The following is an 18,351-nucleotide window of genomic DNA, read 5'->3' on the forward strand; positions in this document are numbered from 1 at the left end:
TCTTCCACAGATGAGTGGAAACACTGAGCTGCAGCCCACAAGTGACTCAATAAGGCCATGTTACCCTCTCTCAGGGTAACAGCACCATCTCCTCTTGCGATTTTGCCTTTCTTTTATCTAATTATTCCTCATCTAAAGATGCTTCTTCTTGTTATGCATCTTTCAACTCTAAACTCTTTGCATTGCCAGGATTTAGCAAAGACACTGCCTGCTCTGGAGTCATTAAGATATCTGAAACTTTAGCCGGAATTTTCTTGGGACTGCTTGGACCGAAAGCGGGAGACGATCCCACTTCAGCAAGTGGTGGCGGCAGCAGCCCATTAGGAGGCAGGCACCAGGGCTGATCTTCAATTAAGAAAGCGACCCACCCCTATGAGCTTCCAACCAAATCAGAGGGCAGCTCAGCAGCACCACCACCAGCTGGGGCTGCACATGCAGGGAGAGGGTGCCTCAATTGAAGAGAGTTAAGGTAACATGTGGGAACCTAGGGCCTGGCAGCCAGGCACTGGCAATTGGGTGGAAGGGGTGAGTAGTGAAGTACCAGCCTCCCAAAAGGGAGAGAATCAAACACCTCCCAATCAGATCCTATAGGGAGGCCACTAGGTTTCGCTGGGTGGTCTCTCCACATGGCCCTCCCAATGTGGACAAAGTGGCCAAGGAGGTGGGAAGTGGCCGTTAATTAGCCACTTAAGTAACTCAATTGGCCATCGGATAGGCGGCTGATCTGCAAATTTGCCTGCCACAGGCAAGAAGGCATAATGGTGGGGAAGATATCAGGCATCCCTCCCAACACATTGTAGCCCATTTTACCAGCTCTACCCCCTCCCAGCTCATCGTCAGTAGAGTGGGGAAAAATGCCAGTGGTATGTTTCCTGATATGCTCATGGTTTTCATTGTACCTGTTTTGTTCAGGTATGGTGAAGTTACAAAGAGGTACCATCAACCATGTGTGGACAGGGTGTCCCTTGCCACTTAGCAGCAATCCTTTAACATTCCTCGATGGGAAAAGTGGGTGCAATGGGTGAGTGGCATTATACAAGGTTCTCGCGGCAGCTGCCACTGAAACTGGCACACACTTGCATTATCCTTCAGCAGCGATCACATGCCAGTTGAACATTAGTGGAGTGGAACTGTTCCTGCTCGCATAAACCACTGGCTGATCTTCTGGTTCCCTATTGTTACATGACTCATGCACTATGCATGAGGTAAACCAGCCATTGCTGCAAATCTGGCTATTGATGTCCGTTACAAAGGGAATCATAGGATCATAGGGCAGAATATTGACGTCGGCATATGGGGGCGTTCCTGACATGCTGACGCGTAAAATGACGCACGATGACATCAGGCACGCATGTCTTTTTGATATTTCATTCGGCAGGTCAGCGCCAGAGGCGGCTGTGCACCCGCCAAACTGTCAACAGCCTATTAAGGTCATTAAAAAAGCAATTAACCTTGTTAAGAACACTGCCCATCCATCCAAGGTGGGCAGACGAAGAGCCCAAGCGGATGAGGTTTCCTGAAGGTTTTATAAAATAATAAAATAAATCTTGGAAACACTGTCACCTGAAGGGACATGTTTAAATAATTTCTTACTTTATTTATTAAAAAGTTTTAGTATCTATTTAATCTCCCTGAGGCAGCCCCGTGCCTCGGGAAATTGCTGCGCTTTTTCAAAAGAGCGGAGGCCCCGCCTCTCCCTCCTCCCCCGGCCGGCACAGGTAGCGCTGAGCACTACTGGCCACGTGTTACGCTGGGCAGGCCTTAATTGGCCCGCCCACATAAAATGGCGGCGCACAGCCGATCGCAGGCAGCAATCGGCTCTGCGCCCACCTCAGCCTGCTCCCGCCCAGCCCACCCGCCATAGGAAAATTTCTCTCCATAGAATGGTTGCAGCACAGAAGGAGGCCAGTTGGCCCATCACGTCTGTGCCAGCTCTTGCCAAGAGTAATTCAGCTCATCCCATTCCCCTGCCTTTTCCCTGTTGCACTACAATTTTTGTTATCGTCAGATAATTATCCAATTCTCTTTAGAAAGCCACAGTTGGATCTGCCCCCACCACACTCTCAGGCAGTGCATTCCAGATCTTAATCACTCACTGTGTAAGTATGTGTTTTGTCATTTCGCCTTTGGTCCTTTCGCCATTCACCTTAAATCAATGTTCTCTGTTTCTCAACCCATCCACCAATGAGAACAGTTACTCCCTGGGCAGAACTTTTAGGTTGGGGTGCGGGCAAATGCCCGACCCGCTTGAATGTAAAATAGCACGTGATGATGTCGGGCGAGCGTTCCGTTAGACAATTACGAGGGCAACTAAGCACATTAAAGTTGTAATTGTCCCCGAATTTTCATGGTCCATCCAACCTTACGGTTGGCGACGGGCGAATCTGCTAGGCGGACTTCACACTTTTGATGAAACTTCATCTAAAGGCGGGATGAGGTTTCTGTTATTAAATTTCAAAGAATAAATACGTATGGACAGAATCTTCATCATTTATATGCTCAGGTGACTGATTCTGATGTGTGCATACATGTTCCGGATTTTAAAATCGTTATTTATTGGTTTTCAATTCTTCAGCTCCCTCAGGCAGCTCTCTGCCTTCAGGGAGCTTCCAATTCAGCGCTCGCCCATGCCCACACTTACGTCAGCTGCACTCCTCAGATTGCAAGGTACGATGGAGGATACTGTCCAATTTCAGGCTGAGGTGGTAGTGCTCGCATTGCAACGCACTGATGTCAACACTGGCAGGATGGCGGTTGCCATGGAAACCTTGGCCCAGGACGTTACTCCTGCTGTGCTGTGCGGACTTAACTCTACCACTGACACCATAGTTGGCCTCCCACAGTGCGTACACGAGAAGGTTGCTGGGCAGCTCAATCTCATTCCAGCTACCGCTTCCACTCATGGAGTCAGCCAGCGGCCCTTGGGCACCCATAGGGAGGAGGATCAGCAGGTACAGACTCCAGATGACTCTGGGAGTGTCTAACCCATCCAAATCCTCTCTTCCTGTGACCTCCACAGCTCCAGCTTCACAGGCCAAGGAAGGTGTCAATGCCACACAACAGGAACACAGAAGCAGACCAAGGCCCTCCAAGTCTCGGCCCTGCATCACAGACTGGGCATCACAGTCAACAGGCTGCCTCCACCTCTGCTGTAGCGTCCGGGAAGCACCATGAAAGTTAGGTAAAAGTGGTTACACAGCCTGGGCATGGGCTTTAATCACTTGTACAAACTGTTCACTATTGTCAATAAACTCCTAAGAATGTCACCCTGCCATTGGCTCCTTGTTCTGATGAGCAGTGTTCTTGTCACTCAGATGTGAAATCTTTCTGCACAGGATAAAAGGCAGGTGTCTCAGTCCAGGACCTCTTCCCTGTGCTCTGTGCAGCCTTCAGACCACAGTGATGGTCCAGCCTCACACTCCCTGGAAACATTACTGATGCCTGCACCTCGACGGTGCTGGTCATTGCTGCCAGAATGTACTGGGCAGGCACCACAGAGTTCTCTCATACACTCTGGTGTGTTCCCAGCACCTTTAAGGTGGGGCTGGCCCCCATCACACCAGCATCTTCAACCAGTGATGCTGTGCACCAGCTCCTGAAGGGCTGAGGCGCTGAAGGCAGACACAACATCAGATGCGTCTAAGTTTTCGTGGCTGCGTCTCTGAGGTAGCCCTTATCATGGAGCGCAAGCAAATTGCCCTCAGCCACACAGGAGTCAGACATTCTCAGAGGCTATGTGAAGATCTAAGGAATGTCCTCACTGCATGTTGTCATCATCCTCCTATGATCCAGAGAACTTTTAGGGCCTTGACTGCACCTCCATGACAGGAGCATTCTCACAGAGAGTATTGGCGCTGCCATAAGCCAGACTGGAAAAAATGTTCACAACTGCAATGTGAGGATCTATGGGGACACCTCACTGTATGTCATCATCATCCTCCACAAATCCGGCAGGTTTGAGTGCCTCCCAAATGCGTGCCTCATCTAGCCAGTGTGAGAGCCTCACCCCATCATCTTCACCACCGAGGACCCCCTCACTCTCATCCCCATCGGCATCCTCCTCATTGGAGGAGACGTCTAGCTCCTCCATCTCCTCTTCAGCCAGTTCTTCTCCCCGTTGCAGCGCCAGGTTGTAAAGGGCGCAGCAGACGACAACGATGTGTGACACCCTCTGCGGACTGTATTGCAGGGCTCCACCAGACCAGTCCAGGCACCGGAACTGCATCTTCAGCAACCCGATGGTCTGCTCCACCAAGTTGGGAGCTGCTGCAAGAGACTCATTATAGCGTCGCTCTGCTGCAGTCTGAGGCCGCCGGACGGGTGTCATCAATCACAGCCTCTGCAGGTAGCTCTTGTCCCCAAGGAAGCATCCCTGCAGCCTCTGTGGACCCTGGAAGACTGCAGGGATCTTTGAATGTCGGCGTCATGCACACTACCTGGGAGCCATGCACATACTTGCAGGATGCATTTCTGGTGGTCACACCACCAGCTGCACATTCAGTGAGTGGAAGCCCTTGCAGTTGATGAAGTCCACCGAGTGTAGCGATGGAGACCTGAGCGCTACGTGAGTGCAGTCAATCACACCCTGCACCTGTGGGAATCCCAAGATCAGAGCGAACCCAGTGGCCCTTGCACCCTGGCTTTTCCGGTCCCGAATGAAATGCACAACGTTGTGTGCCATGGAGAAGATGGCATCTGTGACCTTATGGATGCATTTGTGGGTGGCAGATTGTGATATCCCACAGAGGTCACCTGTGGAGCCCTGAAAGGAGCCACTGGCATAGAAATTGAGCACCACAATGACTTTCACAGCCACTGTCAGTGAATACCTTCCATGTCCCCTTGGTGCCAAATCTTGCAATAAGTGGCAGATGTGAGCCACCAGGTCCCTAATCATACACAGTCATCGGCAACACTGGTTCTCAGTCACCTGTAGGAATGGCAGGCAGCATCTATAGACCCCGAGTGTCAATAGGCGCTGACCAGCCACAGGTCGTTGTTGCTCCTGGACAGTGTGCGCAGGAGTCCCTGCTACCCCTTCTTCATGGGTTTGCTGCTCCTGCCTTTGCGTGGCCAGGTTCCTCAGTTGCTCTCCATCTTCTACAGTCTCTGTAGGCCATCAGGCATACAGCTAGGTGATCAGGATCCATGACCCTGACCTGGTCCACCTGCAGCATGAAACAGAGAGAGAGACATAATTATCATGGCTGTACTCAGCACCTTTCCTGACCCTGTGTGGCTGCCCCTTAATGCTTCCCGGAGAGTGCTGGCCACCCCTCGGATGGCCGAAGATGAGTGCGCTGCATGGCTACCCTGTCAGCCTGAGACATGGGGAGACACTGGTCCAAACCAGGATGCTGAGTTTTTAAGAGGCTGTGAATGCCTCCAGCAGTGACTGCTACATGGCCAGTGTTGGCGAGGAGATTGTACAATGTGTGAAGGCCAACTGCTCCACGGTCCAATAAAGTGGTGTTGGACTCGAAGTCTGTGCCAGAAGGGTGATGGGGGAGGTAATGTATGGAGCACTTGATGACCCTATGGTGCCTCCAAGTTGCTTGCATGGTCGGGTAGGCTAGGAGCCTGACCCCAATCATATCACTGTGGCTGCGTCTGATCTGTCCTGGCTGCAGAGGCATGGTCAGTTTATACAGGTGTCCCAAATGCATGGTCACATCCCTCACTTACCCTGCTCCCCACCTCGATAGCCTGTGCATGGGATGCTGCGCCAGGGCAGCACTTGACCAACACCCCTTCCCCCCTCCATTGATAACAGTCACCTCCAAGGCTGGCCAGCACTTGCCCCAGGGCACTTGCCCTTCAGCAGCCGCCTCCGAGGCCAGGTATCAGTTTCCCAAGCCCAATCCACCCTTCCCCCAAACCCGTCCCCACACCCAGTGCCCCTGAGGCCTTTAAGCAACAGTTGAGCTGTGGAGAATGTTGCTGCTCACTCACCTCAGTTCCCCCAAAGTGAAGGTTGTCAAGTGCATGTCGCCGGCGGCTGTTGTGAAATACGTCAACTTTCCAACCGACTTGGGTGGACAATCCAGTGGGGGTCCAAGAGCCTGGAGGGATGGCCTTTTAAGTATATGCTGATGCATTGCAATTAGCTCCCCGCCAACCGATGGTGGGAAACGCGGCTGGCCATCGGTAGGCTGAGAGGGTAACCGTGACCTGCCTTCACACCGTCGTGAAGTGGGTCTCACCATGCTTTCCGTGCATGCCACCCATCATGCCCGCCGCCAACAGGTTCCGAAAATTCTGCCCCTTGTATTTCACCTGTCCCAGTACAGATTAAGCTTGGGGGTCAAAAATCACAATAAAATTTCAGATCCTAGCCACAGTCTTCTGTCAGCCTAATTTATTCATGGGACCTAGAGGGATAGGTCTGTCACTCGGGCTGGATGTCTTCCTGCCAAGCTCGAGGTAAATGGCCTTTACTTTGCCAGTATAAGTCAAGCCAATCCCCTGGCAGGGCCTGACTGGACACACAATGGATAATATACCAGTCCCAGTTCCCTGTGTTTATAGACTGCACAGGTTTTGTTGCTTAAATTTCAGCTGTATTCTGTGCCCATTTGGGGGTTGCTAAGTTTTGTTTCTGTGAATTTGTGCCAAAACTCTCTGGACTTAAATAAGTGGGGTATGTCTCATGAGGGACAGAGTGTGTGCATTCCATATCAGACAAAAAAAAGAAACCCATCTTTGTAAATTTCTTAGTAGCTTGGTTTGGAGATGCTTGAAGATGGCGATGGATTTCCACATACATCAGATTTCTGACAGAGCAAAAAAATAGAAATCCTACTAAATTATACAAATTACTATCCTTTCAAAAGCTATTACTGCCTTTTCTATGCATATTGTCATTCTATCCTTTCCTTTAGTCTTGTGATTTCAGGCTAAGCCCAAATTAATTATTTCACTATAATCAGAAAGGGCAATAGTTGAAGATAAATAGTGTGTAAAATTCATATTTATTTTCTGCAACACTGGTCACATTTTCTTCACAATAATTAATTCAACTTCCACAAAAGTGGTCTTCACTGCTGGTGGTGAGTATGTTCTTTCCAATTGAAAATGAATATTCTGGTGTGGGATATTGTTGGTATTGTTCAGTGGTGTTAAATTTCTTTGTATTATACTGCTTCATTCATTCATTCCAACTAAACCTAACAGTATTGTCTGACCGTTCCCAGTTTGGTATTAGTGTACACGCGTAGAGCTCAATAGATAGCAGCATTTAATAATTTATTATAACTTGAACTGGCTGATTAGGAGGGTTTTTTGTATAGTCTATTGCAGAGATTAAGTGGACGGAAAAACAGATCATTATAAATGAACCCGAGGAGGAAGGGTATCGTAAAGATTTTATTTGTTTGACACAACAATAAAAATCCCAGATCTTTAAATCTCATTTGCTTATAAACTGAGAGTGGGGCGGGTGTAATAATTGGAGTTCTTCTGATTCTTTTTCTTTCCTTCAATGAATGTAAATGTAACGAGAACAAGATCTCATCAATTGCTCAGCATGGAGGCACATCTCTCATCATTCAAATATTTTAAATTATTTTTATTTCCACTTCAATGACAATTTATTGAATGTGCACAGGACAAAGAAACATAGGCCAGCATTTTGCCCTTGTCAGGCAGGCCCGATGGGAGCGGGCGAGAGTGGTTGGGAAACCGACCGCCACCCGTGATTGGGCCGCACAACAATTTCATGGGGGCGGTCCAATTAAGGCCCGCCCAGCGTGAAACATGTGCTACAGCACTCAGCGCTGCTTGTGTGGAGGGGGGTGGGGGGAGGGGGGCAAGCGGGGAATTGGCTCATGCACGCAGGTGCACACAGGGAAAGCTCCCTGAGGCACAGAGCTGCCTCAGGGAGCTGAAGATTTATGATAATATAAATATTAAGAATTTTAAAATGCTAAAAAACATGTCCCCTCATGTGACTCAGTTTTCACGGTGGAGGACACTAGTACCACCCCAATAGCAACAGGTAATGCAGAGGGTATAGAGAAGAACAAACTTAGAACAAACACCATCACTAGAGAAAAGGTACTGAGCAAACTATTGGGATTAAAGGGTAACAAGTCCCCAGGACCTGATAGCCTACATCCCAGGGTCTTAAAGGAAGAGGCAGTGGAAATGGTGGATACATTGGCTATAATATTCCAAAATTCCCTGGATTCTGGAAAGGTTCCAGTAGATTGGATAAATGCTAATATAATGCCATTCTTCAAAAAGGGAGGGAGGCAGAAAGTAGGAAGCTATAGACCAGTTAGTTTAACGTTTTTCGTTGGGAAATTGTTGGAATCCATTATTAAGGAAGTAGTAATGGGGCAATTGGAAAGTCGAAATGCAATCCATCAGAGTCAGCATGGTTTTATGAAGAGTAAATTGTGTTTGACCAATTTGCTAGAGTTCTTTGAAGATGTGACAAGCAAAGTGGATAATGGGGATCCTGTAGATGTAGTATATCTGGACTTCCAGAAGACCTTTGATAAGGTGCCGCACAAAAGATTAATACACAAGATAAGATCACATGGAATTAAGGATAATATATTAGCTTGGATAGAGGATTGGCTAACCAACAGAAAGCAGAGAGTCGGGATAAAAGGGTCTTTTTCTGGATGGCAAACTGTAACTAGTGGGGTGCCACAGGGTTCAGTCCTTGGGTCCCAACTATTTACAATCTTTATTAATGACTTGGATTCAGGGATAGAAGGTACTATAGCTAAATTTGCAGGTGACACCAAAATAAGTGGGAAAGTAAGTTTCAATGAAGAAATAAGAAATTTACAAATGGATATGAACAGGTTAAGTGAATAAGCCAAAATTTGGCAGATGGAGTCTAACGTGGATAAGTGTGAGGTGATCCAATTTGGTCGGAAGAATAAAAAGGCAACTTATTATTTAAATGGAGGGAAACTTCAAAATGCTTTAGTGCAGAGGGATCTGGGTGTCCTCGTGCATGAATCACTGAAAGCTAGTATGCAGTTACAGCAGGTAATAAGGAAGGCAAATGGAATTTTGGCATTTATTGCTAAAGGAATAGAGTATAAAAATAGGCAAGTGTTAGTGAGACCGCACCAGGAGTGCTGTGCACAGTTTTGCTCCCCTTACTTGAGGAAGGATGTAATTGCATTGGAGGCGGTTCAGAGGAGGTTCACTAGATTGATTCCAGAGATGCGAGGCTTGTCTTATGAGGAGAGATTGAGCGGTTTAGGCCTATACTCACTAGAGTTTAGAAGGATGAGAGGAGATCAAATTGAGGTATATAAGATGCTAAAGGGGATAGACAAAGTAGACGTGGAGCAGATGTTTCCCCTTGTGGGGCATTCTAGAATGAGAGGCCATAGTTTTAGGCTAAGGGATGGTAGATTTAAATCAGAGATGAGGATGGATTATTTTTCTCAAAGGGTCGTGAATCTGTGGAATTCACTACCTCAGAGTGCAGTGGATGCCGGGATACTGAATGAATTTAAGGAGGAGATAGACAGATTTTTAATTAGTAACACATTGAAAGATTATGGGAGGAGGGTGGGAAATTGGAGTTGAGGCTGAAATGAGATCAGCCATGATCATATTGAAAGGCAGGGCAGGCTTGAGGGGCTGAATTGTCTACTCCTGCTCCTAGTTCTTATGTTCTTATGTTATATTCTTAAGATCAGGGACATGTTATTAATGAAAAGTTTAAATTTTTATTTTAATTGCTATTGGAAACCTTAACCCACCCATGGATGAGGTTTCCTAAAAAATGCAAAGGCCACTTGGCCTTTTCGCCTGCCCACTAACTGTAAGGTTCAATGGGAAGTGGAAAATTTCCTTTAATTGGTACTTTAATAGCTTTAATAGGCCTGTTAGTTGTCGGTAGACGCACTGCTGACACCTGCGCGCGCCTACCAACTGAAATATCACGCGAGTGCGCAATGACGTCAGTATGCTCATCCAACGTTATTGCTCATCATTTTACGCTCGTTTGGGTCAGGTGCTTTTATGGCTTGGGTAAATGAGTTTGTTGGCCAACCGAACTCTAGCTGCATGCCTTCCTATGTTCTCATCAATTGCTGCTTGCAATTAATAATGATGAGAGACTGATGTAAGAATAAACAGTGATAGTTTATTGAGACATAGGGAAGAGCACCAGGTCATACATGCTGACTCAGAAATCTCTAGATCTAGACTTAGGGCAGGATTTTCACCTCAGCATGTGGGCGCATGCCCAACCCACTCAAGCGTGAAATGACGCACGTTGATGTCAGGCGAGTGTCCCGATGTCAACGCATAGTAACGCAATAGTTCGGTTGGTGGGCGCACATGGAAATCGGCAGCGCGCCTGCTGACAATTAAAAGGCCTATAAGGCCATTAAAGCATCAATTAACTTAAATTTGTCACTGCCCGTCCAACCTTATGGTTGGCAGGCAAGCAAAAAGGCTTAAGCAGCCTTTGCACTTTTTGGAAACCTCATCCATGGGTGGGATGAGGTTTCCAACATCAAATAAAAATGTAATAAAATTTTTCGAATTTCACTTATAATATGTCCCTACTAGTGTGACAGAGAGTACAGGTTTTATAACATTTTTCTAATCTTTATTTTTTTTTTGGAAAGCTCTTCATCTCCCTGAGGCACCTCCTTGCCTCAGGGAGATTGAAGCACTTATTCGCGTGCATGCATGAAGTTCGCGCTCACCCTGGTCACCCTCCTCCCCGCCCCACACAAGCAGCACTGAGTGCTGCCGCTTGCATTTCACACTGGGCGGGCTTTCATTGGCCCGCCAGCTTGAAATCGCCTTTGGGGCTCGATCGCGGGCAGCAGTTGGATTCATGACTGACCCCTCCCGCCCCGCCGAGCCTGCCCGACAAGGGCTAAATTCTGCTCTTACAGTGTCCAGTTGCCCACGCTGTACAGTGATTCGTCATTGCTGTCACATGATCAGTACACTTGCATTCTCTTAAAGGGACAGGGTACCTCATTTTACCACATCCTTGCCCCTTTACTTAAAATACAGCTAACAAGTTTAAACCCCATTAACTATTTACACAATAACTATTTACAGGTCAAGTCTCTCCGGAGGCTTTCTTTGACAGGATGAGCGTTGTAGTCCAATAACCTCGGCTGGTGTTTCCTAGGCCTCCTTTTCATGGGACAGTTGTCCACTAGGTTCTTCAGTGGAAATTGGCAGGTTTGTCTCCCCGACCCCCTTGGGTCCCACAGGCCCCATCGGTGCTTCCAAACCATTTGATCTGTCCTCTACATGCGGAAGAAACTCAAGCGTAGATGAAGACTGCATTGCTTCTTGTGGGTCTGGTGTCCTTTTACAGAGATGATCCTCGTGTCATCTAATTATCTGCAGTTTACTGATACACTGTCGGACAGGGGTCCAGCTACTGCACTCACCTTGCCTAACAGCCAATTGGGGCCATCTCCAAAGTTCTTTGTGATGACCGCATCTCCCATCGTGAAAGTTCTATCGTGACCATGGCCATCGTGCCTGGTCTTCTGCACATCTTGGCTTTTCTCCACCCTCCCCTCTAAATTTGGCTGGATAAGGGTCAGGCGGATGTGGAGACATCTCTTCATTCTGCAGGGGCAATGCCAGTCTTTGTATCTCCATATGTGTATATGTGAACAAGAACCAGGACAATCTTGTGACAATGGAATTCCCTTCCATCTTTTTCCTCCTGGATTTAAAGGTTTGGACTGCCCGCTCAGCTCAGTTCGATGCTGGATGGTAGGTTGAGATTTTGATATAGGTAATGCCATTAAGGACTGTGAACCTGTGGAACTCCCTGCTGGTAAAAGCGGTCCCATTGTCAGACATGAGGACCTCCGACAACCCATGCACTGCAAAACTCTGCCGCAAACGATCTATGATGGCAGCCGACGTGGGCGACCGGACTTCATAGACGTCCATCCGTTTGGTGTGGGAGTCACTCAGTAAAAGGAACATCATGCCCAAGAAGGTTCCCACGTAATCGACGTGGAGACGCACCCTTGACAGCACCGGCCATTCACATGGATGCAATGAAGCTAAGGGGGAAGTTTTTGCATCTGCTGGCTTTGAGGACAGCTTCTGACCAGGGCTTCTATATCCAAGTCCAATGTCTGGTCACCACAAATAGCTGCGTGTGAGCATCTTCATTCTGCTAATGCCCAAGTGAACGTTATAGAGCTCTACTAATAATGACCAATGCCCCCTCAGGGGTACGATAACCATTGCTCCCTGGAGTAATATGCCATCCTGGCAGGAGAGTTCATATTTGCGATCAGAACAGAGTTTCATCTCCTCGGATTTAGATCCACCTGACCAGCCATTCAAGACCTGCTCCCGGGCATTAGGCAATAGGGGGCCCTGGCTTGTCCACTCACTGAATTGTCTGGGCTGAACAGGGGAAGGTTCCAGAAAATTTAGCACTAAGACCAGTTCCTGAGGAATCGGAGCCTCCCGGTTATTAGCTGGCAGGGGAAGGAGGCTTAGTGCGTCGGCATGCACGGTTTGAGTTCCTGAGAAGGTGAACAAAAGTGTGTTCATAGGCAGCTAATATTAGTGCCCATCTCTGGATGCAAGCTGATGTGATAGGTGATATCGCTTTGTCTTCTCCAAATAATCCGGGTGGGGGCTTGCAGTGAGTTATGATATAGAAATGGCGACCATGGAGATGGTGATGAAACCTCCGGACATCGAGTACAATAGATCAGCCCTCCTTTTCAATCTGGGAATACCGTCGCTCTGCGACACTGATTGTGTGAGATGTATAACCAATGGGACATTGTGAGACATCCGCCATTCGATGTGAAAGGACAGCCCCAATTCCATAGGGGGACGCATCACATGTTAAAATCAATTGCTTCTTGAGGACAAAGTGGACCAACAAGGCCGACGATCACTGTGGAAATTCAGCTTCAGCCAAGCAGAGCCAGCAGCCTGCAGGGTGAGAGAAAATTCATTTAAATTTCCAGGTTAGCCAGTCCTGTGAATTCTCTCTTTAATCGAATAAGGCAGAAATGCTGTTGATAATTTCAGTCACCAGCCCAAACCCTGACTTGGTGTCCTCCCCACAAGCACTTCATCTTGAGTTCCCTTGTAGCTGATTGTTTTTCAGGATCAGACTGAAAAACAGTCCATTACCCTTCAGTAACATGGTGAAATAAAGAACACCATGAGCAGCAGAATGGCAGAACAAATGCAATGAGACGCTGCTAAATTACAAGGGGACTCAAGATGAAGTGCTTGAGATTCTCAACAAAAAGGAAAACATGTTCAAGGATCTTTGCGTGCTACAAGGGTCCCTCAGGCCCGAGTTTGACCCTCGGGAACATTACGAAGCGAGACAAAATTAATTTACTGCCGCTCTGAATGAACTGGCCACCCAATTTTCACTGAAGACTCAGGGATGTTCCGGGTGGAAGCCGAGACTGCAGCACCGAAGGAAACAGTCGCACATTTGGAAGGGATCTTGGAAAAACATTACATTCCCAAAGAGGAGTACAAAGAGATGAAAATCAAGAACAGAGACTGGTGAGCAAAGGGAGAAATTCTCACTAAACAGCATGAGCTCTTGCAAAACCAATTGGCAGAAGAGCAAATACAGAATGTAATTGAAAGGTAACATGGAGGAATTATACTCTGCCAAGGGGAATTTGATCTGTGGACAGAACAATTCATGGATAGAAACCAACTCTCAGTCCACCAGCTCAATGATTCAGGAATCCCTGCATAGCTCTTGATCTTCTTCAGCCAGCAGAAGAGGTGAAGACAGCCATGGTCCCCACCCAGCCAGAATGACACCCTCCTGAAGATTCAACCTTAAATCAGCATTCAAATGTTGACTTCATTAGTAACCTCTCTCCTCTTTGCAAGGAAAAGGCGTGTTCTTCTCCATTCCAGGTCCCTGAACCTTCCAAAGGGCCAGACCAACCTCCCGCAAAAGAGGTTGCTACAGCTCTCCTGGTAGGAAGCAACGCCAGGGTGGGAATGACCTTCAGAGAAGCCTGTACCTCCACCTGTGATGGTGGACATGCCAATTACCGCACAAACCCGACAACCTCCAGCCAGTGTGCCGAAACCTCAGCATCCGCTGCAACCAGGTACCAGCCTTACGCAACCTACCCAACTAAACAAAGGTGAGCTCCCTACACAGTCCTCTTCTATCCACAGAAACATTCTCCCTCAACCGCAAAGAGCTTCCAGACACCTGAAAAGGCAAAAGGGGAAGAGAAAACACCAACAACCTGATGAACACCAGTTTTGTCCACCCAGAAAGAAATGATCATGCCTAACTACAACCAATCACCACCAAACCACCCAGATTGACCTGGCATGGAGCACCATCATCAATGAAATAAGTGAATGAAACCACGCCTACATCCCAGTGTGGCCCTCCAAACCACTGCCAAGAGCAAGAACCTCTAGAGCCTATCACTCCCCCAACTGGACAGTAAAAGAGGAGGTACAAGACCTCCAGACCACCTGAGTCTCTGATGTCAAGGACTTGAGGTGGGGGAGATGGGAGATTGTTAATGCATGCTGTTAATGTTAATATTATTAATGTTTACTGTGAAATAGCACAGAGTTAGAAAAGTTTATAGTTGCAACATTAAAGTTAGTATACAAGACTTATAGTAATGTAAGACTTGAAGCAAACTGGAAGTAAACTAAGTTCAATCTCTATTCAGGGGATAAAGGCTTGGGGGGAGGAATGGTAGAAGGATCTGATATCTAAAGGGTTAACATGAGATTGAGTACAGTACCACTCATATGGTGATGTAAGAAGGCACATGACCTAGAGCTAGGATCAGGCTAGAGATAAGTAGCAATGTGTAAGGACCCAGTATGGAGTACATCTCAATACCTACTGTAATATGTACATAGTTCAGCATTATTAATAAAGACTTCCTTGTAACTTATACAAGATAACTTCATGGTGTCCTAGCAGTATCCTTCAAGAGTAGTGACAACAAAATATATCATGATAGCAGCACTAGGATTCATCACACAACACATTGTACCATCTTTATTCTCCAGGCCAGTGGAGAGGCTTCATTGAGTACTTATCAATCCCCAACTCCCAATCAGTCAATGCCAACGGCATAGTCTCAAGGAATGGAATGCCAAAAGAATTCTGTGATGTCAAACGAGTGGTCAATGTAAGTGAATTCATCTTCAAATGTCACCTTCCACCAACTGCACTAATCTCATTCTGATCAATACACCATAGCCCAAACTCTCAGCTACCTACAATCCCCATTAATCAAGATAGGACCTAATATTCATAGTCTCACTTCAATCTCATACTCTTAGCACTGCTGCTAGCCTCACATCCACACCTCACAGTTTGCACATGCTGCCAGCTGTTCAAACATGAGGGCCACAACACACATTACGCCACACTCACTGGCATATATCCCTTTTCCTACTTGCAGGACAAGGTGAAGCACAACCACAGGCACTTGCACCTAACAGGGATCAGGCATGGCTGCATCTTCACATGCAGTAGAGAACAAAGTGCTAACCATCATTGAAGCAGCCATGACTGAGGTCATGGCCACCAGCAGGGCAGACAGAATCGAAGATTGCATTATGTTACTATCTAATCCTCCTTCTATAGCCCACTGTCCCTCGACGTGCAATCTCTTTTGATTTACACACTGTATATGGTGTAAGAATGTGTCTTGTGCTTTTCCATCTTCCCCTAACACAACCTCACCCCTGTGCCCTTCTACTTTCAGAAACCCAAGAACTGACAAGCTGGCCAGGCAGTCACGTGGGAGTAGGAAGTGGAAGAGATCATAGGAGGCTGAGGATAAAGAAACGATATCACTCAAGCACAAACTCACAGCCACTAGCTCAGATGGTTGCCGTCACCTTTAGTCCTCCCCCTCCACAGCTGCTCCCTTATTCCTGATGACAAGGATAGTGCCCTCTTGATGGTGAGATTGTGCAGGTCACGGCAAATCATGACGCAGATCCTGGTGAATACTGCCGGGCTTCTCCAGTGGAGTCCAGGCAGCAGTGCACCCCAATAGTCTGCTCAATGGCATTTTGTGTAGCAGAATGGCTCTCCTTATCCAAATTCTGCTCATACTTGCTTCAGTCAAGCAATGGGATCATGAGCCAGATGGTCAGCGCATAGCTCTTGTCACCCAAAAGCCACGCTCTGGTTTGACATGATGGCTCAAATATTGATGGAACAGCGGACACAAACTAAAGGCATCAAGACTGCTGCTAGGATAAACATCCATGATGTGCTGAACATAGTCACATACCAACTGCACATTAAGGGAGTGGAACCCTTTGAAGTTCTGGTACATCCCTGCATTTAGGTGCTGCACCCACAAAGAATCGAGTGTGCAGTTAATGGTATCTGCAACACGGGGAAGCCTGCTATCCTGACGAAGCCACATCATCACTCTGCCTACTTCACCCTAGCTGGAGAGAATGCAACGTAGTCCCCTCTCCTGGCATACAGAGCTTCAGCAACCTCCCTTCTATAAAAGTGGATGATAAACCGTGAGATGTGAGAGAAGATGCTTGCTCCAGCCTGGAAAGATCCTGATGCAAAGCATGGCCAGACTCACCATTACAACCACTGGTTGTACTGTCCTTGGGCTATTCTGAGGCTATTGGCCTGCCTGCAACAGGTGGCAAATTTCAGTGAGCATCTATCCCTCATAAAACAGAGACATTGCACAGACAATTCCTCACTGAGGCTAAGGTAAGAGAAGTGGTCCCTGAAGAGAGCTACTGGCAGTCCTTTTCCCCCTCTTCCTCCTCCATACATAAGCATTTTATCCTCCTTGTTTTGCCTACTCTAGATCTCCCTCTCACACTGCAGGCCACTATGGATGGAAACTACAATATCCATGACTTAGAACAAGTGGACTGAGCAGAACCAAGGTCTTTGCCATCTACAAAATCACTCACTGCAATCTTCACCAACTTTAAGTAGCAGTTGAAAACTCACAGCCCATCAACAAACTCAGCAGCAACTAGTAGAAATCAAGCAGCAAGTAAGTTGAAAGGAGTTGTGATTCCTCTAAATAGCTCTGGTGAGGGATCCATTCCATTGCTGAATGCATACTGACGGGTAAGAGAGGGTGTTAGGTGGAGCATTGAGGTTGAAAATGACATCGCAAGAATCAAATCAGTGTTTCACACTGACTGATGTCACAATCAGCTTACTCTGCTTACTTCAAATGAATGCTCTTAACAGACTAGATAACGCCATCACCAAAATGGCAGCTGGCACGGCCCACACCAGGAATATGCATGCATGATGTGGACACCATTTGGCATGCTGGTTTGTGATGCAAACTGACACCAACAGCATTGGTCCAATTCCCGTACCGGCTGAGGTCATCCATGAAGGCCCTGCCTTCTCTACCTTGCCCCTTGCCTGAGGTGTGGTGACCCTCAGGTTAAACTCACCACCAGTCACCTCTCTAATGAGAGATCAGCCCATCATCCTCTGGCACTACAGCAACTTTCCCTTTTCACCCAAAATGGGATCCATAACACTGAAAAAGCGGGCGCTATGGAGCTAAATTTTGCAGCCTATGAGTCCAAGTATCCCTTAAGTCATCAAAGATGTCATGTCCAAGAATTCCTTAAATCATTAAAGTTGTGAGTCTGAGATTTTTCAGGCTACACTGACTGGATTGAAAGTGAAGAGTTTTTGCACAATCAATGATTGTTTCATCAACCAAAGAAGTATTTCAGGCTGAAATAGTTGTCAGGTGATAGAAGTAGAAAGAAAAGGTCTCATATGCATAAGTTAGATCCAAACTGGTTCAGTCAAAGCTCATTATTCCTAAAATAAAAATTTGCCTTTCGCCTTATTTTCTTATGCTGCTATTACCTATGTTGCCCTAGAAATGATTAAAGGGACATTGTGCTTGGCAAATCTTTTTCACTCATTATATACAAAAACAAATTACAAGGGCATTTTTTGTTGAATTGTGTTGCATGATTGTAATAAAAATGCCTCACGGCTCTGTTATTTGCTCTTCCTCTCCAGTGAAAATTGAAGTTATTCAACCTTTCATGACCATAGAGCCCGTATTCAACTCAAATCAGTAAGGCAGGCACAAAAAGGAACATGAACAAAAATCAGAGATTTCACCCAATCTCATTGGGATCAGAAATTCTGGGTCTTCGACCTGGAGATGTCCATTAGGAAATTTCATTGGCAATGGAGGCAGACAGATGGAATTCCTGCTCTAGCAATAGCCTCATGTGTAAAAAGAGGTGGGCTGATGGTATAGAACAGTCCAGTGAAATTCTTGCTGCCTCTGCCCCTTTTCCTGAGCAACCTGAACTCTGGAAAGATACCATCATTTGGCTCAGAAG

The sequence above is a fragment of the Carcharodon carcharias genome, chromosome 21 (genome assembly GCF_017639515.1).
Source record: "Carcharodon carcharias isolate sCarCar2 chromosome 21, sCarCar2.pri, whole genome shotgun sequence".
Taxonomy (NCBI): Eukaryota; Metazoa; Chordata; class Chondrichthyes; order Lamniformes; family Lamnidae; genus Carcharodon; species Carcharodon carcharias.